The 13,250-nt window shown below is 40.9% G+C and overlaps 1 pseudogene; it reads right to left on the bottom strand.

The window, feature by feature from the left end:
* Positions 1-9,958, bottom strand: LOC121188925 (annotated as a pseudogene).
* Positions 9,959-13,250: the final 3,292 nt, after the last annotated feature.

Genomic DNA, 13,250 nt, shown 5'->3' with positions numbered 1-13,250 from the left:
AGTCTGCAGTCTACAGCCTGGACTCTTCACAAGATCAGACAGATCCTTCAGGTCTGAATGCAGCAGGTTGTTTCCCCACAGGTCCAGGTGTCTCAGATGGCAGGGGTTGGACTTCAAAGCTGAGGCCAGAGAAGCACAGCTGATCTCTGACAAACTGCAGCGCTTCAATCTGGATAAAGAATAAATCATGTGGATAAAAATCATTTCTAATCCAATCAGATATGTCCTAATCAATGAGCTTTCACTAACATGAAGTCATAACCAGCTCCATCACGGTGTGGCAAGGAGCCAGCTCTGTTCAGGACAGGAAGGCTCTGCAGAGAGTGATAAAGACTGCACAGCACATCTCTGGAGTAGCCTTCCTATCACTCATGGACATTTACACCAGCAGGGTCGTAAGGAAGGGCCACAACATCATAAAGGACAATACACACCCACAGCACAGTCTTTGCACACTCCTGCCTTCAGTGAGGCATTACAGGAGTGTGAGACACCACACACACACATACGCACATAATCACTTTAACTACCGGTCACTTTATATGGACACTACTACGTTACTCTTTGCATTACTCTTTGTTTGGCACCTTAATGTGTTCTCTCTTTTTAAATTATATCTGTACATATTTCAGCTACTATTGCATTTACCTCTTTTTTTCTTTTTCTTTTTTATGTAGCTGCTATTTCTTTTACTATATCTTTTACTATTACTTTTGTAAGATCAACTTTTTTTATATAGCAATGTGTGAAGGGAGAGTGGCGAAAAAAGCATTTCATTATATATAGTGTATATAGTGTGAACAGCTGCTTTGTACTGTGCAAATGACAATAAACCTTTTGAATCTTGAATCTTGAATGAGCAGAGGGATTTTGTCCCTCTGCTCAAACGGGTCCCACCGGCCCAAACACCATACAAGGGTAAAATACTCCCATCATCTCTGTTCATGACAAGGCCTGAAGCTCAGTGTAACATGGCAGGCTATGGGAGTTTTGGTCAGCACTCTCTGCACTTAAAGCAGACTGACTTGACTGTAGGTCATGCCACAATGAGTGTAACACTGAGTGAGAGAGGACACATTTCTCTGCTGTTTGATATACAGATATAAATTATCCCTGAAGGTTGGTAACTGTGAAAATGAAAAGAGGTTGAAAGAAGTTTTCTGGGAGATTTTTCAGTGATGGCAGTCAGAGTGTGGGTGATGTTTAGAAAATGCATTTCCTGATGATAATGTGTGTGAATGCTGAAAGCTGAAGGAAACTGGAATCTGAAACCTGAAAGTAACTGCTAAAGCAATGATGAAAATGGCAAAAAAATGATAGTAACTGAAATGTTTTGCTTTGGGAACTTGGGGAAAAAAGAAAGTTTTTGTATTATATTGTCAAATTAATGAACTGCATCCTGAAACAGAAGATAGTTTGAATTTCTTAACATTTAAAATGGAAAGAAAAAAAGTTCACAGTGCTGCACTTTCTTCTCAGTGAGAATCAAGAGACTTTGCTGAAGACGTACAGATATCAGTTGTTTAGATAATGTGAAAAATGAATAAGAGAGCAAAGCTCAGGGCTCCTCTTGTTGCTCAAACTTGAAATTAAAAAAAAAAGTTAGTTAGTCCAATCGCTCAAGTAGTTAAACTGTGTGAAAAAGCACAAATCTGTCCAAAGTTTGATGTAGAACTGTGTGTGAGAAGTGACAGATGTGGGAGTAAAAAGAACTGAAGATGAACCAGGTTCAGTTGTGGATTAAAGATATAAGATCTACAACAGTAACAGACAGTGAACTGACCTCAGAGTCTCCAGTCTACAGTGTGGACTCTCCAGAAAACCACACAGCAGCTTCACTCCTGAATCCTGCAGCTCATTGTAGCTCAGGTCCAGATCTCTCAGATGGGAGGGGTTGGACTTCAGAGCTGAGGCCAGAGAAGCACAGCTGATCTCTGACAAACTGCAGGAACTCAATCTGAATAAAGAATAAATCATGTGGATAAAAATCATTTCTAATCCAATCAGATATGTCCTAATCAATGAGCTTTCACTAACATGAGTAGAGGGACTTTGTCCTTCTCTTATTGTGGATCATCATGTCAGCCTTCTACACACATCATCCAAATGTCACCACAACATTCATACAACTATTCATGTCAACACAGATTCATAACATGCTGCTGAGCTCAGTCAGTCTGTAATTAGAAGATAAAGATCAAATCAGACATGTTGGACTAAAAACTGACTTTGATTCACCACTGAAATGGATCAAACTTCAAATATTCAGTTCTGATCCAGGAAAAATGTCTTGCTTGGTCCTGGTCTCTATCCTGCAGATCAGCTCAGGAAATCCACAACTAAACACATATTCAACTGAACAACAACTATTTGATCCCAAATTACAGATGGATTTAATGGACAAGTAAAGTCACATACACACAATTTAATACCGATACTACCGATGATAATAATAATAATAATAATAATAATACATTGTATTTGTTGGTGTCTTTCCAAACACCCAGCGACGCTTTACAATACAAGATTTGCAGTTAATGGACTGAAACATGTCAAACCAACAGTGTGGTCCTTTAAGTCTTTGCTCCTTAACACATTTAAAAAGTCAATTCAACACAATGAGAAAAGACCACAATTTACACACACACACACACACACACACACACACACACACACACACACACACACACACACACACACACACACACACACACACACACACACACACACAGAAGAACTGACATTAGTCCTGACCATTGAAATTAACTTCTTCAGCAAGTGTTTTTCAATTGATTTGTACAAATATTAGTTCTGAGGATCTTCTGTATATTGTTGTGGTAAAAATGGACTTTGAACAACACTGGACATTTTCTACACTTCATTTAGAAATCATTAGTCTGCTGACTGTGACAAATAAGAGTGTGTGAGTTCTGAAGGTTTCATTCAAGTCAACAGACATTATTCATGACAACTGAAATGAAGTGAAACTGAAGGAATAATTCTTAGTCTGAGATAAGAAAAAGTTACAATATGGAACAACCACTATTTCAAATCTCATTCATTCATTCATTCATTGAAGATGAATGGATTCAAGTTCTGGATGAAGATAAACCAGGATCAGTTGTGGATTAAAGATATTAGATCTACAACAGTAACAGACAGTGAACTGACCTCAGAGTCTCCAGTCTACAGTGTGGACTCTCCAGAAAACCACACAGCAGCTTCACTCCTGAATCCTGCAGCTTGTTGTCACTCAGGTCCAGGTGTCTCAGATGGGAGGGGTTGGACTTCAGAGCTGAGGCCAGAGAAGCACAGCTGATCTCTGACAAACTGCAGGAACTCAATCTGAATAAAGAATAAATCATGTGGATGAAAATCATTTCTAATTCAATCAGATATGTCCTAATCAATGAGCTTTCACTAACATGAGCAGAGGGACTTTGTCCTTCTCTTATTGTGGATCATCATAATGTCAGCCTTCTACACACATCATCCAAATGTCACCACAACATTCATACAACTATTCATGTCAACACAGATTCATAACATGCTGCTGAGCTCAGTCAGTCTGGAATTAGAAGATAAAGATCAAATCAGACATGTTGGACTCAAATCCTCTTCATCATTGAAGGTTTTACATGACCTTCTTCCTCCTGAACTTTGTGTCATTAAACAACATTAAAGGACAAATTCACATTTCTTGACTTCAACAAATAGTCAGATGTCACACATTGATTTAAAGAGTCTTTGGTGGCAGTCGTCCTTCCTGTGGTCCACACTGACTGTGATATGGTCTCCTCCTAACACAACTACACTGTAAGAAATGACTTGTGTATAAGTGTAGAAGAATACTGAATTCTCCTATTGTGCTCTGATATATTCAGACCTCTGTTCTTGACTGAAGGTGTGTGTTTCCTGATACTACTCTCCTCTACACCAGGAGAGAAAACACCTGCTTCTGTCTTATTTAACACAAAATATGTAAAGACTTTAAAGGAGCAGTGTGGAGGATTTAGGGGGATCTATTGGCAGAAATGGAAGATAATATTCACAATTATATCTTCAGTAGAGTTAGATCACCTGAACCGTAAATTTGATTTATACATGAAAACAAAAACACTCAAAATAACATGAATAGATGAATAAATGAATGTAGAATCTAACAGTTAAAAATAAATCAACAGAAAAAATTAACAGCAATAATCACAACCAACTGAAACATCGACATTTGACAAACACAACATGTAAAATGTCTCCAGAAAAACATACAGCTGACCTAAAGATTATAAAACTATTATGAGAATAATGAGAATAATTTCATACTGTGTATATATGAAAAACTAAACTACTAATATACACTGACTGATAATGATAAAGGTCATGTCTGGACTTACACAGCTTTTCTGCAGTTCCCCACAGCTGGGATCAGTCTCCGTCGTCCCTCCTCTGATGTGTTGTAGTTCTTCAGGTCCAACTCATCCAGAACCTCCTCTGATATCTGCAGAACGTAGGCCAGAGCTGAACAGTGGATCTCAGAGAGTCTCTTCTCTGACCTGTTCTCTGACTTCAGGAACTCTTGGATCTCCTGATGTACTGAGCGGTCGTTCATCTCCATCAGACAGTGGAAGATGTTGATGCTTCTGTCAGGAGAGATAACATCTCTGTTCATCTTCTTCAGGTTGTTGATTGCTCTCTGGATGATTTCTGGTCTGTTCTCTGTCTGACCCAGAAGGCCTCCTAAGTCCTCCTAACTCCAGAGAGAGGCCATGAAGAAAGCGAAACAGGTCCAGATGGCCATTTTTACTTTGGAGGGATTTCTTCATGGCGTCCTTCAGGAGGACATCGAGCGATGGGTAGCTTTTATTATTGTTTCCAAAATGCCTTAAAGTTTTCCTGATAAAAGGTTTTGAGTCCCAGTGTTTGTAGTCTTGTCCCAGGAAAGTCATCAGCACCTTCCTCTCTTCGTAACAGTTGAACATGTAGACTGCAGCCAGAAACTCCTGAATGCTCAGATGAACAAAGCAGTAGACTGTTTTCTGGAAGATCACACTCTCTCTTTTAAAGATCTCTGTACAAACTCCTGAGTAAACCGAGGCCTCTGTGACATCAAGACCACACTGCTCCAGGTCTTCTTGGTAGAACATGATGTTTCCTTTCTCCAGATGTTCAAACGCCAGCCTCCCCAGCTTTAGAAGAACCTCCCTGTCAGCCTTCATCAGCTCCTGTGGACTCATCTCATGTCCCTCATTATATTTGTGCTTCTTCCTCTTTGTCTGAACCAGCAGGAAGTGTGAGTACAGGTCAGTCAGGGTCTTGGGCAGCTCTCCTCTCTGCTCTGTGGTCAACATGTGCTCCAGAACTGTAGCAGAGATCCAGCAGAAGACTGGGATCTGACACATGATGTGGAGGCTCCTGGATGTCTTGATGTGTGAGATGATTCTTCTGGACAGCTCTTCATCACTGGATCTCCTTCTGAAGTACTCCTCCTTCTGGGCGTCAGTGAAGCCTCGTACCTCTGTTACCCTGTCAACACATGCAGGAGGGATCTGATTGGCTGCTGCAGGTCGGGAAGTTATCCAGACCAGAGCCGAGGGAAGCAGATTCCCCTGGATGAGATTTGTCAGCAGCACATTGACAGATGACTTCTGTGAGACATCAGACACGACCTCCCTGCTGCTGAAATCCAGTGAAAGTCTGCTTTCATCCAGGCCGTCAAAGATGAACAACACTTTACAGACAGCGAGCTTCTCTGCTGTGACCTTCTTTAATGTTGGATGGAAAACGTGGAGCAGCATGAAAAGACTGTACTGCTCATCTTTGATCAGGTTCAGCTCCCTGAACGAAAGCAGAACCAGCAGACTGATGTCTTGGTTTTCAGAGCCCTCTGCCCAGTCCAGAGTGAACTTCTGCACTGAGAAGGTTTTTCCAACGCCAGCGACGCCGTTGGTCAGAACGACTCTGATGCGTCTCTGTTGGTCAGGTAAGGCTTTAAAGATGTCGTGGCACTTGATTGGAGCGTCATGGAGGGTCTCCATTTTGGAAGCTGTCTCCAGCTGCCTCACCTCATGTTGGGTATTAACCTCTTCACTCTGTCCCTCTGTGATGTAGAGCTCAGTGTAGATCCTGTTGAGGAGGGTTTCACTTCCTGTTCCATCAGTTCCTTCAGTCACACGTTCACATCTCCTCCTCAGACTGATCTTATGTTCATCTAAAACCTCCTGCAGACCACTATCTGCTGAAAATCTGCTGACACAGAAGAAACAATGTCAGACTAAAGAAAGAGAATCTGAGAATCTGCTCATTACTTTCATCAGCTGCTTAAAAACTAAAGACAAGCAAAGAAAAGCTTTTTCATTTTGTGGTATTTATGATCATCTTAAATGCCAATGCTGTATGATAGAACAAATGACTGTGTATCAAACCACAGGTCCTGTTTTCAGAGATGATGACATGAGCAGACAGATCTTACAGTCTTACTTTGTACAGTGCTGCTCTGACTGTCTGCAGTCCAGCTCTTGTTCTGCATCTTTCTCTCATATTTCATATCTTATACATTTTGCCAACAAATATTTGAACTTATTGAGATACTCTTGGATGTTTTGGGTGGATTACTGTGAGATTGTTGGGATTCTTTCAGGCTCTGATAATATATTTTATCTTGATGATGTATTGAGTCCTCTCAGCTCGTTGTCATGTTCGCCATTTAGCTCATGAAGACCCTGTAGGGTCAAAGCGTTTCCTTTTTCAGTCTGATCAAACTTTTTTGGGAGCTACAATCCAGTGTGAGGACATTCTGCTCCTTTCCAATAGTCATTAAATCCCAGAAACCTGACAACAAATGATTTTAGCAGCAGACCTGAGCTGAGACTAAATGTTCTGTTGCTTGTTGAGAACAAATATCCAGATTTGGTTCTGGGTATGTCTAGAAGCTGTTAAAGGCTCAGACGTGAAAATCATTAAAGTGCAACCTCCAACGTGGAGACACTGTGTTTCTTCTTTGTCCTTCTTTTCATTGACAGGTCTACAGACTCTGACTCATACACCAACTCTCACAGTGACTGAGACTGATTAAACATGAGAAAGCTCTGCTTTATAAATCTGGTGAAAAGAGTGTGTGTGCAAATTTCTGTCTTTGGTCCCTGGTGTCTCCCTGTTTCCTTCAAACATGTTTAATAACTGAATCATCCTCAGGTCAGTTTACACTAGAAACAGTCTCTTACTTTGTGTCTGAGGGTTCAGGTTCATGACTGGAGTCTGGAGGATTAAACTCTTTGGACCAGTCACTCTTCACAGACAGACAGCTGGATCCTGGAGACTCTGCTCTCAGTCTGTGGTCCTGACCTCTGAAAACACAAACACATTTTTATTCATATCACATCAAACACTGATAAATTCTCTGAGGACAAAGTCATTCTGGGAGCTTTCAGATGACGTCCTGCAGCAATGTCACCATGTAGCACTGAACACTATACTGAAGGATGGAGGCAACACACTGACATCCATAAACAACACTGTTGTGTCAGTTAATCATTAAATGTTCATACAGAAGATGAAAATCTTTATAAATACTAAATTTTAAAAAGGCTCAGTAATTTCCTAAGACAGCTGTTGTCTGTAGTTTTCATCAAAAAGGAGGAAATGTTACATTTCTTACAGACTATTTTTGATCCACATTTGGTGCTATATGATGTGCCAACAGAACCAAGAAGAACTTACTTTCTGTCGACTCTACAGCAGCTGTTACTGTGACGATCAGCCCCTAAGGGGACTGTTTTGAACGCCTTGACAGCTGTTTTTGAACTCTTTATGACTTTTGGTTAAACTCTTTATAACCCCTGGGACTCTTGATGACTTTTGTTCAGTTTCTTAAGTGTTGGTAGTACCTCCCTATTTTTGAAATCATGTCACTTTGGTTGTGGTCTCTTGCGTTTTGGTTTTGAATTTTCCTGTTTTATTTTGAAACCCTGGTCCTGTATCTGTTCACATTTTATTTCCTGTATTGGTCTGGTTTCTGTCCGTTGTTGATTGGCTGCCCGCCCTGATCTGTGTCACCTGTTGTAAATGACCTCCTGTGTATATAAGTCTTGTTGCTCCCCCTGTTCCTTTGTCAGTCTGTGTCTCAGCTCATGTTTGCAGCTATGGTTCATCTCGTGGCGTCTCTGTTCTCATCCTGGAGTCTTTTGTTAGTCGTCCTATCTGTTTCCCTGCCTGTGAACTGTCCTGGATTTGCCTCCTGTTTCCACTTTCCTCTGTTATTTTGTTCTGTCACCAGTAACGACTTCTGAGTTTTGGATAAGAGTTTCTGTTTCTGAAGGTTTTTCTCCATTTTGGATGGTTTTTAGTTGTTGAAGTTTTGTTTCCTGCCCCTGGAATTTTTCCAGAGTTTGAGTTAAATAAAAGGACTTTTAATTCACTCATCTGTCTGTCCTCGAGTTTCTCATTTGGGTCCTCTTTGTCATGTTTCTGGCTGCAGAGCAGTGTCACACCACAGTTACAGGCAGTGATGAAAACTGCAGGACCTCAACACACTAAACACTGTTATAGCCCACAGTTTGGGGGTTCACAGGTTTGTAGCAGTTCTCTTACTTTGTGTCTGAGGGTCCAGGTTCATTACTCAAGTGTGGAGGATTAAACTCTTTGGACCAGTCACTCTTCACAGACAGACAGCTGGATCCTGGAGACTCTGCTCTCCGTCTGTGGTCCTGACCTCTGAAAACACAAACACATTTTTATTCATATCACATCAATCACTGTTAAATTCTCTGAGGACAAAGTCATTCTGGAAGCTTTCAGATGACGTCCTGCAGCAATGTCACCATGTAGCACTGAGCACTATACTGAAGGATGGAGGCAACACACTGACATCCATAAACAACACTGTTGTGTCAAGTAATCATGAAATGACTGAAGATGAAAATCTATATAAATACAAATTTTTAAAAAGGCTCAGTAATTTCCTAAGACATCTGTTTGTCTGATAAAAACTACAGACAATGTCTTAATCTGTTGTCTGTAGTTTTTATCAGACAAACAGGAGGAAATAACACACTTCTTAGGGACTATTTTGATCGGCCGATTGATCCACATTTGGTGCTATATGATGTGCTAACAGAACCAAGAAGAACTTACTTTCTGTCGACTCTACAGCAGCTGTTAGTGTGACTATCAGCAACTGAGGGCACTGATTTGGACGCCTTGACAGCGGTTTTTGAACTGTTGTGGACCTTTGGTTAAACTCTTTATAAAGCCTTGGACTTTTCGGGACTTTTGTTCAGTTTCTTATGTGTTGGTAGTACTTTCCTGTTTTATTTTGAAACCCTGGTCATTGTGTATCTGTTCATATTTTACTTCCTGTCTGTCTCTGCTCTTTCTCTCTGTCATTGATTGGCTGCCTGCCCTGATCTGTGTCACCTGTTGTAAATGACCATCTGTTTCCCTGCCTGTGCACTGTCCTGGATTTGCCTCCTGTTTCCACTTTCCTCTGTTATTTTGTTCTGTCACCAGTAACGACTTCTGAGTTTTGGATAAGAGTTTCTGTTTCTGAAGGTTTTTCTCCATTTTGGATGGTTTTTAGTTGTTGAAGTTTTGTTTCCTGCCCCTGGAATTTTTCCAGAGAGTTAAATAGAGTTAAATAAAAGGACTTTTAATTCACTCATCTGTCCGTCCTGGGGTTTCTCATTTGGGTCCTCTTTGTCATGTTTCTGGCTGCAGAGCAGTGTCACACCACAGTTACAGGCAGTGACGAAAACTGCAGGACCTCAACACACTAAACACTGTTATAGCCCACAGTTTGGGGGTTCACAGGTTTGTAGCAGTTCTCTTACTTTGTGTCTGAGGGTCCAGGTTCATTACTCAAGTGTGGAGGATTAAACTCTTTGGACCAGTCACTCTTCACAGACAGACAGCTGGATCCTGGAGACTCTGCTTTGTCCTCCTTTTCCTCCACATAAACACTCATCTTCTGGACTTAGGTCAGTCTGAGAGGGAAACCAGTAAAACAGACTGTGAGCTCTACATATATATATATATATATATATATATATATATATATATATATATATATATATATATAGAGAGAGAGAGAGAGAGAGAGAGAGAGAGAGAGAGAGAGAGAGAGAGAGAGAGAGAGAGAGAGAGAGAGACCTGTTGTATCCAACATGATGTTAACTGAACTGTGAAATACAAAACAGTTTGAAAGACAATGAGTCATAAAACACTGAAATGATAAATTCAAATGATCCTAAATGTAGGAAGTTCTCAGTTTTAATGGAAATGATGATAGAAATGGATTTTTAGGTCAAACTCTGAGTTCTCTGTCACTTCAATGGAAACTGAATCCATATTTAACTCATCAAATATTTTTAATGTGCAGTGAATACAAAACGTCTACACACCCCTGTTAAAGTTCTAGGTTTTTGTGATGTAAAAAAAATGAGACCAAGATAAATCATAACTTTTTTCACCTTTAATGTGACCTATAACCTGTACAATTCAATTGAAAAACAAACTAAAAGCTTTTTAGGGGACAGTAAAAATAAAAAAAACTAAAATAATGTGGTTGAATAAATATGAATACCCCTAAACTGATCCTTTGTTGAAGCACCTTTTGATTTTATTTCAGCACTCAGTCTTTTTGGGTAGGAGTCTAAAAACTGGCACTTTAACAGGGGTGTGTAGACTTTTTATATCCACTGTATAATATACCAAATAGCACACATTGATATTGCTGACAAAACTGTGGGGAAATATCTTATATAAGCTTTTCTCTTTCATGCTACAACATGTTAAATCTTATGTATAATGTATACTGCTCCGATCACATAGAGCAGTTTATTGCAGAGACTAAACTCCCTCTAGAGGAGAAAGTTCTCTGCTGGTTTCCTCTTGTCGTCTGCCTGGCACGGGAGGTAAACTAAGACCTCATCCTCTGCATCCAGATTCACCAAACTCATTTATAGTTCACCTGATATCAGCGATACCTTCACACCTGTATCTGCAGAGACACAACTCTGCTGTGTTGAAGATGTGTGTGCTACACAACAGGATGCAAAGAACTAAAAGATTTTTCACAGATCAAGCCTTACATTCTTACAGATGAAATATGAGACATTAACACTTGATCTTATCCTCACACACACAGACATAATATATAGCTATATATCTGTATTCTGTCTCATTGTTCAGTGTGAGAATATACTCCAGCCTGACATCCTCTGGGCTAAACAACCCTGTTTAAAATGTCAGAGGACAAAGAAAAAGGAACAAACAGGATCAAGATTCCTTTTGTGGTGGGGAATTCTCCCCTACTCTAGGTGGAGCTGCTGAGTGCAGCCTTGAGCCAGTCCCTCCTAGCTCCTCCTAATCAGGAACAAGTTATATAGGACACCTGTGACCTTTTGTCTCTCTCTTTGCCTCCATAGACTGTATAAGACTTGGACGTAGAACCCGTGACGTCACCCATTGGTTTCGGGGAGTCAGTTTTTTGACCAAACCATGGGCATTTGAGCTGCGCCATCTTGGATTTTAGTGGGAGTGTACTTTCCATATTTGGCGATGAGGCGGTTACTCTACGGGTCAGCCGGCCGAGAACCCGGCCACTCAGCTCGGAGCAACCGAGCTAACCTAAGGCTAATCAGCTAGGCTAAATAGCTAAGCGGCAGCTACACGCAGCTACATCCACCACACGACAGTCCCCGAGTCCGACCCGACTAGTTCGACCCCGTACGACCGCGACACACAGCATACAACAGAGATCATAATGTTGCTGCTGTGTTTTAAACATGACTGTTTCAGATAGAGAGGTTTTAGGTGGAGTGCAGGGTTTGGTGGTGTTGGTGGAGCAGCGACCATAAAGCGGCATTTAAGTCATAAGCCAGCGGCAAAATTTGCCGGTACATGCTAATTAGTGCAAACATCCAGGTAAAATAGTGAGAAATTTACTTACCGAAAAAACTGCAACACAGACTCCTTAGACGGTCGGTTAGTACAGTCTACACTACAACAAGCCATACTGTCACAAAAACCTTTCCAAACATTGGCAAACAAACACGGACACTGCAGCCCCTGTCAACCGCTGGAGGTAGCCGCCTGGCCCAGCTGATGCTTTAGCAAAGAGCTAACTGCCTGTGCCTGTCTATGGGCTGTCACTCAACGTAACCACGCCCTAATTTATTAAGTCTAAATAACACTAAAACGGTTGTGGTACAACAAAATTCACCCCCCTCACAGTGTTCACGGAGGTGGAAACTATCAATAGAGACCAAAAACAAAAAATGTACCAGGCTGTAAATATGTTTTTTTAGGCTGTAAAGTTGGCTATTTTAACATGGGGGTCAATGGAGAATTGCTCACTTCTGGAGCCAGCCCCCAGCGGCAGCCGAGGAACTGCAGCTTTTTGAACGCTGAAGTGATCCTCACTGCTGAAACCTACAACTCCCCCCTTGTTTGCCTCCTGCTCTGTTCCTGCTGTGGCTGTCAAGGTGCTGCATTGCTTGTGAGGGGTTTGATACTAGTTTTTAACATCCTGTGGTTCACCTGCACTATTGCTGTTTTGCCCCTGAGTTTGGCCTTGTTTTGCCCTAAGTTGCCCTTTAGTTGCCCTTTAGTTGCCCCTTAGTTCTCCCCTTAGTTTGCCCCTTAATTTGCCTTTGTTGAACCTTAGTTTAACATTTGTTTACTTGTTTTGATTTATTTATATATATTTGACTTGTGCCTTGAGTTTAGGTTTCTGTTCCTTTAGTTATTTTTTCACTGATTTCCTTTGTTTGAATTTGCCTCTGGCCAACTGGGTTACTTTGTATTTTTGCTTTGTTGATTATTGTTTATTGGGTTACATTGTATTTTTTGCTTTACCATCATTGTTCATTTGCTTGTGCTTTAATTTTGTTTTGAGATTCTTTTCTTTCTAGGCAAAGTTCTACTGTGGAGAGGCTGGGCACCTGTGGTGAGGGCCCTTCACTGAACTGCATGTGCGTTAATACACAGGGACACTGTAGTCTGCACTATTTGCTGTGAGGTTGCCATGAGTTTTATTTGCTGCACCAAGAGTGAGTAGTGGTAGCATTCCTGGCACTCCTTTGTGTAGTCTGCCTCTCTGCATGCGGCATCTGCCTAGTGTTTTTAACTTGAATTTTAAAATCTTAAATATGTTGTTCTTTTAACTTGAATGTCGAGGACTTCCCCTTTTTAGTATAGCCTATCGATTATAATAAAGTACATTTTAACTGTCATTCAGTTGCCAGTATTCTTTT

Source organism: Toxotes jaculatrix, chromosome 10 (assembly GCF_017976425.1).
Source record: "Toxotes jaculatrix isolate fToxJac2 chromosome 10, fToxJac2.pri, whole genome shotgun sequence".
Taxonomy (NCBI): domain Eukaryota; kingdom Metazoa; phylum Chordata; class Actinopteri; family Toxotidae; genus Toxotes; species Toxotes jaculatrix.
The sequence above is the reverse complement of the archived record's forward strand: the minus strand, read 5'-3'. Positions and strand labels throughout refer to the sequence as shown.